We start from the raw sequence: 10,357 nt of genomic DNA on the forward strand, positions 1-10,357 counted from the left end.
ATCAGTGGCTCAGAACTACTTGCACTTTGGCCTGGATAAGTTGGGATATCCTCTCTAAAATGAAGATCAGAAAAAAATAAAATAAAATAAAATAAAATAAAATAAAATAAAATAAAATAAAATAAAAATCAGTTTGCTACTCTCTCTATTACTAAGAAAGAGACACAAGTTTATCCTTGAACAATTTGAACTATACTGGTCTACTTATACATGGATTTTTTTCCAGTAAATACAGTACAGTACTGTAAACGTATTTTCTCTTCCTTATAATTTTCTTAATATTTTCTTTTCTCTAGCTTACTTTATTGTAAGAATACCACATATAATAGATATAACATACAAGATATTTGTCAATAGATTGTTTATGCTATTGGTAAGGCTTCCAGTAAACAATAGGCTAGTTTGAGTTTTAAGGGAGTCGAAAATTATACAGACTTGAGACCGTGTGTGAGGGTTGGTGCCCCTAATCCTCCTGTTGTTCAAGAATCAATTTTCCTTTGTGAGCCTTCTTGCATTGTGGAGTTAACATCTATCACATGAGTATGCTACTCTAACCCATTTTCAGATGAAAACAAAAGGTTATCAGCTTTGAGAGGGACTCAGAGAAGGAAGTGTCTCTAGCTGATCGTTTAAGATTCCTAAGCAGTGTTAAAATTGTTAAAAGTCAGCACAGAAGGTTTTATACTGTATAATATGAACAACATAACATTGTAGAAAAGGCAAAACTATTGAGACATTAAAATTTTCAGTGCTCGCTTCAGCAGCACATATACTAAAATTGGAACGATACAGAGAAGATTAGCATGGCCCCTGCGCAAGGATGACACGCAAATTCGTGAAGCGTTCCATATTTTTGTTTATTTGTGAAACAAGGAAATAAAGGCTTACTTCTCTTTAAAAAATTTTTTTTCAGTGGCTGTCAGTAATTTAGGGAGGAGGAAAGATGGAAGATTGAATAGTGGAGCAAAGGGGATTTTTATGGTGGTGAAAACTATTCTGTATGATACTGTAATATTGGATACACAACATCATGCATTTTTCAAAATGTAAAACACAAAGGATAAACCCTAAAGGAAACCATGGACTTTAATAGTATATCAATATTGGTTCATAAATTGTAACAATGCATCCCCATAATGCAAGACATTAATAATAGAAGAAACTATGTGGGGTGGGGAGAGGAAGTATTTGGAACCCTTTTATTTTCCATACAATTTTTCTGTAAACTTAAAACTGCTCTAAAAATAAGTATATTAGTAAAAAACAGGTACTAACTTTTACTAAGAGTACAATCTAAATCAATATTGCAGGGACACCTGCGTGGCTCAGCGGTTGAGCATCTGCCTTCAGCTCAGGGCCTAATCCCAGGTCCGGGGATCGAGTCCTGCATGGGGCTCCCTGTGGGGAGCCTGCTTCCCCCTCTGCCTATGTCTCTGCTTCTCTCTCTGTGTCTCTCATGAATAAATAAATAAAACCTTTTAAAAAAATAAATCAATATTGCAGAAGAAAATATTTCATTGATTAAGAGTATGTTTCACTCTACCCATATTTTAATAGGCCTCCACTTTTGTGTAGAATAACATGACATTTTTTCCTCTTCATTGGGGCCGACCGGAACAAGATGAGAGCTATGTTAGCTTTCGAGGGCTTCTTTACAATGGTTCTGTTTTTTATTAAATTCCTTTGTTTCACTAGTCTTCCAGTAAAAAAATAAGTTAAGAATTCTCAGTAAAAGGAAACACATGCATCTAATTTTGTTCCCTGCAGAAATTCCACTAAAACTTAGTAAAAAAAAGAAAGAAAGAAAGAAAGAAAGGAAGGGAAGAAAAAGCAAGCAAGCAAGCAAGCAAAAAAGAAATGAAATCCAGAAACTGACAAGCTATAAAACAGGAAAATATACAACATCAATGACATTTCATAGGCTATGAAGCAGATAGGTTGCTGGTTAGCAAGGGGAGTCCAGAAAAAGTAGTCTCTTAACCTAATAGGGGAAAACCCAAGAACTAAACTGATTTGCATCGCAGAAATGCTTAAAGTACCAGGGATTGTCAGGATCAGGTACCTCTGAAAATGGAAATAAAAGTTGGGAGAATGTTTAAAAAAAAAAAAAGATTCATTGAAAGTTAATGAAGGATTGGATAGCTAAATCTTATTTCTTTTTTTTTTTTTTTTTGGAAATGCTATATTAATTTTATTTTTTTTAATTTTTATTTTTTTTTATTGGTGTTCAATTTACCAACATACAGAATAACCCCCCAGTGCCCGTCCCCCAATCACTTCCACCCCCCGCCCTCCTCCCCTTCCACCACCCCTAGTTCGTTTCCCAGAGTTAGCAGTCTTTACGTTATGTCTCCCTTTCTGATATTTCCCACACATTTCTTCTCCCTTCCCTTGTATTCCCTTTCACTATTATTTATATTCCCCACATGAAAGAGAACATATAATGTTTGTCCTTCTCCGACTGACTTACTTCACTCAGCTAAATCCTGTTTCTTACTCCAAGCTGCTGATTGATTATCTACTCCCTGCACCTACCATAGACTAGAGACTTCTTTGGGGAGGGTAAAGCCAAGAGTGTCTGGTCTGAGGGTCATCAGTCACAGTGGAATGTGGAGTACCATATCAGACATGCGGGAATGTGAGTGTAACTGAATGCTGAGTCCCCACATTGGGTGGAGAGATTACTTAAAAATAGAATCTTTTTTTTAAAAAAAGAATTTGGAGAAACCTGGGTGGCTCAGATGGTTAAGCATCTACCTTTGCCTCATGTCATGATCCCAGGTCGAGCTCTGAATTGGGCTCCCCGCTCAACGGGGAGTCTGCTTCTCCCTCTCCCTCTGCTGTTCCTCCTGCTTGTGCTCTTTCTCTCTCTGTCAAATAAATAAATAAAATCTAAAAAAATAAAATAAAATAAATTTAAAGGGAGTCTGTTTATTGGTTTGCCTCTTTCTCTCTCTTTTTCCATCTTCACTCATTTGTTTCTTAAATTCACAGATGAGGGACACCTGGGTGGCTCAGTGGTTGAGCATCTACCTTTGGTTCAGGGTGTGATCCTGGGGTCCCTGGATCAAGTCCCACATTGGGCTTCCCACAGGAAGCCTGCTTATCCTTTTGCCTATGTGTCTTGCCTCTCTCTCTGTGTCTCTCATGAATAAATAAATAAGAATATTTGAAAAAAAATCCACAGATGAGTGAAATCATATAGTATTTGTCTTTCTCTGACAGACTTATTTTACTTAGCATAATACAGTTTTTCCATCCATATACTTAGAGCTTTTAATTAGTTCTTATTGTCCTATTCTTAAGTATTAGCAAATAATTGAGTAACAGAAAGCTGAAGAAAACCTATAGAACAGGATAAAACCCCGAAGGAATAAATACAAGGAAGAACATTTGAGGAAATAGTAATGAGGCAGGGAGAAAACAATCTTAAATACAAGATATTACATTCATGAAACAAGATGTTACATAAAAACAATATTCAGATTATAAAAATTATTCTTTGGAATTTAAATTATGGTAGCATAAATGAAAAACTCAACAGAAGAGTTGAGGAATCAACTCAACTCAATTCCTCCGTTGAGGAATCTTCCAGAGATAGAATAAAAAAATAAGAGCTAGGAAATGAGAGAAAAGAAAGAAAAGACAGGGATCCCTGGGTGGCGCAGCGGTTTGGCGCCTGCCTTTGGCCCAGGGCGCGATCCTGGAGACCCGGGATCGAATCCCACGTCGGGCTCCCGGTGCATGGAGCCTGCTTCTCCCTCTGCCTGTGTCTCTGCCTCTCTCTCTCTGTGTGACTATCATAAATAAAAATTAAAAAAAAAAAAAAAAAAGAAAGAAAAGACATCCAGACAAGTTCAAGAGGTCCAACATCTGAATAATAGGAGATCCAGACAGAGAGAAGTAAGAAAACGATTGGGAAGTCATTAACAAGTTAATTTACAAAAATTTCCCAGGACTGAAGCTCATGAGTTTTTAGATTGAAAGATCTCACTGTGTATACCACCAGGGATGAAAAAAGATCCACAACCAGACATATTACTATGAAATTGCATAACACTAGAGATGAAGAGAAGATCCTACAAACTTCTGAAAAGGAAAAAAGAGGCCTCATACAAAGAATCAAGAATCAGATGTCTCTTGACTCCTTGGTAGCAATACTAGAAAGCAGAAAGCAAAAGTGAAATTGGCCTCAAAATTCTGAAGGAAAATTAATTCCAACCTAGAGTTCCATATTCAGTCTGCATGTAGAGGGAAAGAAGACATTTTCAGACCTGCAAGATCTCAAAAAACTTTCTTTCCAAATATCCTTTCTCATGAAGTTACTGAAGGTTGTGTTGTATCAAAACATGAGATCTCTCCTAGAAGAAAAGAAAAGATCTCTCCTTGGAGAAAGGAACCTCCAACATGTTTGCTGAGGAAGATTCTAGAATGATAGCTATGTCACAAGTCAAAGTTGGAGTAGGTCAGAGGTCCTGGGACAGAAATATCAATAAAATTGATAGACTATATTAATAAATTTATGTAACTGGCATAGAGTTTGATTGAATTAGGAATTAGAAAATTGAGCAAACACACACATGAAAAAATTATTAACTCCAGGAAAAACAAAATATTTGAGGGGGAAAAAATGACCATAGTAGATTATATTCTTCTGTTCTGAAAGCATCATTGAAATGGCTTGAAAGCATAAAGTTGAAATCAAAATGGCTGCACTAGGGATCCCTGGGTGGCGCAGCAGTTTGGCGCCTGCCTTTGGCCCAGGGCACGATCCTGGAGACCCGGGATCGAATCCCACATCGGACTCCCGGTGCATGGAGCCTGCTTCTCTCTCTGCCTGTGTCTCTGCCTCTCTCTCTCTGTGACTATCATAAATAAATAAAAATTTTTTAAAAATGGCTGCACTAATGCTTTAGAAAAGCTCTATTTTAAATTAAGTAACCTTTTCTCTCTCTTCTGCAAACCTCCTTTCCTCCTTTCTTAGCCTTTTGTTTTAGGAACCTGGTCCTACCCTAAAGATATGACTTACAAGGCTGGCAGCACGTACACAATGCCTGACAAAATTGGCTAGATCTTGTATTTCCCTGTGAAATCCTCAGCCCCCTTCCTCCCAGTGGGCTTGGAGTTTTGAAGGCCTTACCCTGCTGCAGCCTCCTTTGCCTGGCAAAGCAATAAAAAGATTATTCCTCTTTATCCCAATCTGGTTTTTAAAATTTTTTATTTAAATTTTAGTTAGTTAATACATAGTGCAATATTGGTTTCAGGATTAGAATTCAACGATTCATCACTTACATACAATACCCAGTTCTTTTTTTTTTTTTTAAGGTCTTATTTATTTATTCAAGAAAGATGGCGGGGGGGGCAGAGACATAGGCAGAGGGAGAAGCAGGCTACCTGTGGGGAGCCCAATGCAGGACTCGATCCCAGGACCCCAGGATCATGACCTGAGCCAAAGGTAGATGCTCAACCGCTGAGGCACCCAGGTGCTCCCCCATCACCATTTGTTGAAGAGACTTTTTCTCCGTGGGTGTCCTTTCCTGCTTTGTTGAAGATTAGTTGACCATATAATTATGGGTCCAGGGCAGCCCTGGTGGCGCAGCGGTTTGGTGCCGCCTGCAGCCTCGGGTATGATCCTGGAGACTCGGGATTGAGTCCTGCGTCGGGCTCCCTGCATGGAGCCTGCTTCTCCCTCTGTGTCTCTGCCTCTCTCTGTGTGTGTGCCTATGAATAAATAAATAAAATCTTAAAAAAAAAATTATGGGTCCAATTCTGGTTTCTCTATTCTGTTCTATTGATCTATGTGTCTGTTTTTGTGCCAGTGCCATACTGCCTTGATGACTACAGCTTTGTAATATAGCTTGAAATCTGGAATTGCTATGCCTTCAGTTTTATTTTTCTTTGGAAAAGAAAAATAGGACTGCTTTGGCTATTTGGGGTCTTTTGTAGTTCCACAAACATTTTCAATGTTTATTCTAGCTCTGTGAAAAATGCTGGTGGTATTGTGTTAGGGATTGCATTAAATGTGTAGTTTGCTTTGGGTAGTATAGATATTTTAACAACGTTTGTTCTTTCAATCTATGAGCATGGAATGTTTTTCCATTTCTTTGTGTTCTCTTCATTTTCTCTAAGTGTTCTATAATTTTCAGAGTATGGATCTTTTACCTCTTTGGTTAGGTTTACTCCTAGGTATCTTACTGTTTTTGCTGCAAACGCAAATGGGATTGATTCATTGAATTCTTTTTCTGCCACTTCGTTTTGGTGTATAGAAATGCAATAGATTTCTGTACATTGATTTCTATATCCGTGACTTTGCTGAATTCATGTATTAGTTCTAGCAATTTTTTGTAGAGTTTTTTGGGTTTTCTACATAAAGTATCATGTTGTCTGCAAATAATGAAAGTTTGACTTATTCCTTGCTGATTTGGATGCCTTTTATTTCTTCTTACTATCTAATTGCTGAAGCTAAGACTTCCAGTACTATGTTAAATAATACCAAGAGTGGACATTCTTGTCTTGTTTTTGACTATAGAGGAAAAACCCTATTTTTCTACCAGGATATTGAGGATGACATTAGCTGTGGGTCTTTCATATATGGCCTTTATGATTTTGAGGTAGTTCCATCTATCCCTACTTTGTTGAGAGGTTTTTTTTGTTTTTTTTTTTATTAAGAATGGATGGTGTATTTTGTCAAATGATTCTATTGAGAGGATCATATGGTTCTTATGCTTTCTTGTATTAATATGGTGTATTATATTGACTGATTTGTGAATATTGAACCACCCCTGCAGCCCAGGAATAAATCCCACTTGATTGTGCTGAATAATTCTTTTAATGTACTGTTGGATTTAATTTGCTAGTATTTTTTTGAGAATTTTTGCATTAATGTTAATCAGGGATTACTGACCTGTAAGTCTCCTTTTTTAAGGGTCTTTGGTTTTGGAATCAAGGTAATGCTGGCCTTGTGGAATGAGTTTGAAAGTTTTCCTTCCATTTCTACTTTATTGCAAACTCTGCCTTTGTGATATATTTTTGTTCTGAATCACAGAGGTTGGTTTTCAACAACAGATAGACTATACATACAAACTATAATACAAACACCAAATATTTATATAATTACTATATTGTAATGATGAGGAATGGAAACTGATTGTATATGTGTGTGTGTTTAATTGTGGTGGGGTGAGGAAAGCCAGTAGAGAATACCACCACTAAATAGAGTGTGGTGTAGCAATATAAGCATGTTAGAGTACAGAGGTACATGGGAAGAAAGTCATCTAGAGTTGAAAGTAATTGTCTTTAATACCAGGGGAATAATGGGTAAAAGAACCAGGACTGTTTTTTGTTTTAATTTATCTTATTAAAGTTGTTCATTTTTTAAAAAATGAAGACAAAAGTTAATTAATAATCATAGTATTTCAGGGATGCCTGGGTGCTTCGGCGGTTTGGCGCCTGCCTTCAGCCTTGGGCATGATCCTGGATAACCGGAATTGTGTCCCACATCAGGCTCCCTGCATGGAGCCTGCTTCTCTCTCTCTCTACCTCTCTCTCTGCCTCTCTCTCTGTATTTCTCATGAATAAATAAATAAAATCTTTTAAAAAATCATAGTATTTCAGAGACATTATTTAGGACACTGCAATAGTTATTATTTTTTACCATGTCTCATACGTGGTGAGTACTCTCCATTGTTTTTTGAATTGAATCTTTTGAAATGTGTCAGCAATTGTAACAAGTCATTACTGACCTGTAAGATCCTAGAGATCATGGATTATTTCTCTCTCTCTCTCTTTTTTAAGATTTTATTTATTTATTCATGAGAGAGATGCAGAGACATATGCAGAGGGAGAAGTAGGCTCCATGCAGGAACCCCAATTTGGGGACTCTGAGTCAAAGGCAGATGCTCAACCGCTGAGCCACCCAGCATCCCCCCTGGATTATTTCTCATTTATCTTTATAGTTTCTTCAGAGCATAGTGTAGCATCATTTGCATTTTACTTGTATTAATGTGTAGATTTTGCATGTTTAAGTCTCACAGAGAACTAAGTCAAATTCCTTTATATTCTTGGTTAACTATAAATGAAATTGAATATTTAACTTCACAAATAAGCTCTGCCTCTCAGTCAAGAAATCAGTGAACAAAAATTTTTTGAGTGCTTATTATAGGCAAGACAGATCACACAGTTCTTTATTAATTAAATTATATTCTCTATGAAAAGAATCTGAGAGATTTGCCAAGGTCACCCAGAGAAACAGGCAGTACCACCTAGTCTAAATCAGATCATTTGCCAAATTTTTGTGATAAATACTCTCAGAGAAGGTGTGAAGAAAAAGTCAGAAGGGTTTATCCCACTTGAGACTAACCGGCAGTGTAATTGGTTTTTGACTAAAGTGTTGATGGATAAAAGACAAAAACTGGTATGTAAATTCAGCTTTCACTTTGTTGAAAGGGGATTAAAAATAGAAAGGAATTCTATTTAGGTTTAGACAGTGAAGGTTGAGATATAATAAGAACTTTTGTAAAGGAATGCGCTTGAATTCTTTTTTCCTACTAAAGAGCCCAAATTATGAAGCTGCCAGAATAAGCATCTTGTCTGCTTGTATTTCTGGTGTCCTGATTAATCACATGGTCATCCTAAATCAGCAGTTTTTAATCTATAAATTCACTGCCCCAGAGAGTTCATATGAGCTTATCTAGACACTATTTAAAGGACCAAAAAAAAAAAAAAAAAAAAAGGACCAGAGATCAAGGAACAAAGGAGGCTCTTTATAGGGGGTATGTGAGTACTTTCCTAATCTTTTGGTACTTGGTTATTTCTAACAAAGTAGATATGGTGTATCTGTCAAACAAACCTCTTCGAACAGTTTCTTCTATTTGTTCCCTCTCATAAATGACATTTATGTTTTATACCTCCAGTAGGGGGCAGTTATTTTAAGTAGAACAATTCTACTACTTCTATTTGCTGCATTAATAGTTGCCTCTTGAATGAAATCTTATCTTGGACATCTTAGATTTAAAACAAAAAAACAAAAAAACCCCATAAAGTACACAAAAACCTCAGAAGAGCACGCCAGGATTTCAGGAACTATAAATACAATTCAGAAACTTTTATTTTTTTATTTTTATCAGAAAACTTTTAAAAGAATGGATTCTAGGAAAAAGCAAGTGCAAGAAACCTGTATTAATAATTACTATTCAAAAATCTGCCATTCAGAAGATAACTTATAAGGACTTTTCTATTAGCTTCCTTAATTTTAAATTGATTTTCAGAGACATATTTTCTAGGTAAAAATCAAAGAAAGCAATCTGCATTTTTAGCATTAAGTGTTAGAAGATGTAACTCAATATTAACACTTTGCATTCACTGTTCTATACTTCTAAAAATGCTGTTCCATCTATATTATGAAGTAGATAATGCAGACATTATTAACATTTATAGATTAAGGACACTAAGACCTGAGAATTTAAATGACAGGGCTAAGACCTCACAAGTACATCGTGAAAGGCAGGACCAGAATTCTTGTTCCATTCCTTCATTCTTTACTGTTTATCAGTAAACATTGTATCTTTGATTAATTATGAGCATTCCTACTTGATAGTTCTGTATATGAAGACACAACAAAAAATCTTAATGGATTTGTTCAAGGTCATTCTGTAAGAAAAATGAACAGCTAAGAAAAATATATGAGCACTGACTTGAAATCCTTTGCTCAAATCACTTGACCACAATAAATGTGAGTGAAAGCTAAAGAGCTATACAGAACACATTGTTATTACTGTTCTTAAGGTTTGTCCCAGATAAAAGGTTTCCATTAACGTCTATCTCTTCTTGGCAAACACTGTAGCCTTTGGATAACTATTTGTCTCCTCTAGTAATATTAGAAACAAAAGAGAAAAAAATTTTCAGTAAATAGTGGAAATAAGACAAACCTTTAGGATGAACAGAAGTCAGAAAGATTAATTATTTTACAACTCAAATATAAGATTATGTCCATCATACAGATTAAGGTTTATAATAGGCATAAATTATTGTGTGGCCAAATAATTAAGATAATATTACATTCACATTTTGATAATCTGACTTTTACTTTTATTTGTTTTAAAATATTTTATGTATTTGAAAGAGACAGCATAGAGGGAGAGTGAGAAGGAGAAGCAGACTCTCCATTGAGCAGGGAGCCCAAGGCAGGACTCGAGCCCAGGACCCAACATCATCACCTGAGCTGAAGGCAGATGCTTAACCAACTGAGCCACCCAGGTGCCCCTTAATCTAACTTTTACAACTTAATTTTAAGTCAAAGAAACCACTACACACCAGTTGAATGATTGCTTTTGTGTTCTTAGAGTTTTGTTTTTTTTTT

At 36.1% G+C, this 10,357-nt stretch overlaps 1 non-coding gene across 1 annotated transcript; it reads left to right on the plus strand.

Annotated features, from left to right (window-relative positions):
- Positions 1-748: 748 nt before the first annotated feature.
- Positions 749-855, plus strand: LOC144316648 (U6 spliceosomal RNA). The gene has a single exon (XR_013382573.1). It is a non-coding gene; the product is annotated as a U6 spliceosomal RNA (small nuclear RNA).
- Positions 856-10,357: the final 9,502 nt, after the last annotated feature.

The sequence above is a fragment of the Canis aureus genome, chromosome 6, assembly GCF_053574225.1.
Source record: "Canis aureus isolate CA01 chromosome 6, VMU_Caureus_v.1.0, whole genome shotgun sequence".
Taxonomy (NCBI): Eukaryota; Metazoa; Chordata; class Mammalia; order Carnivora; family Canidae; genus Canis; species Canis aureus.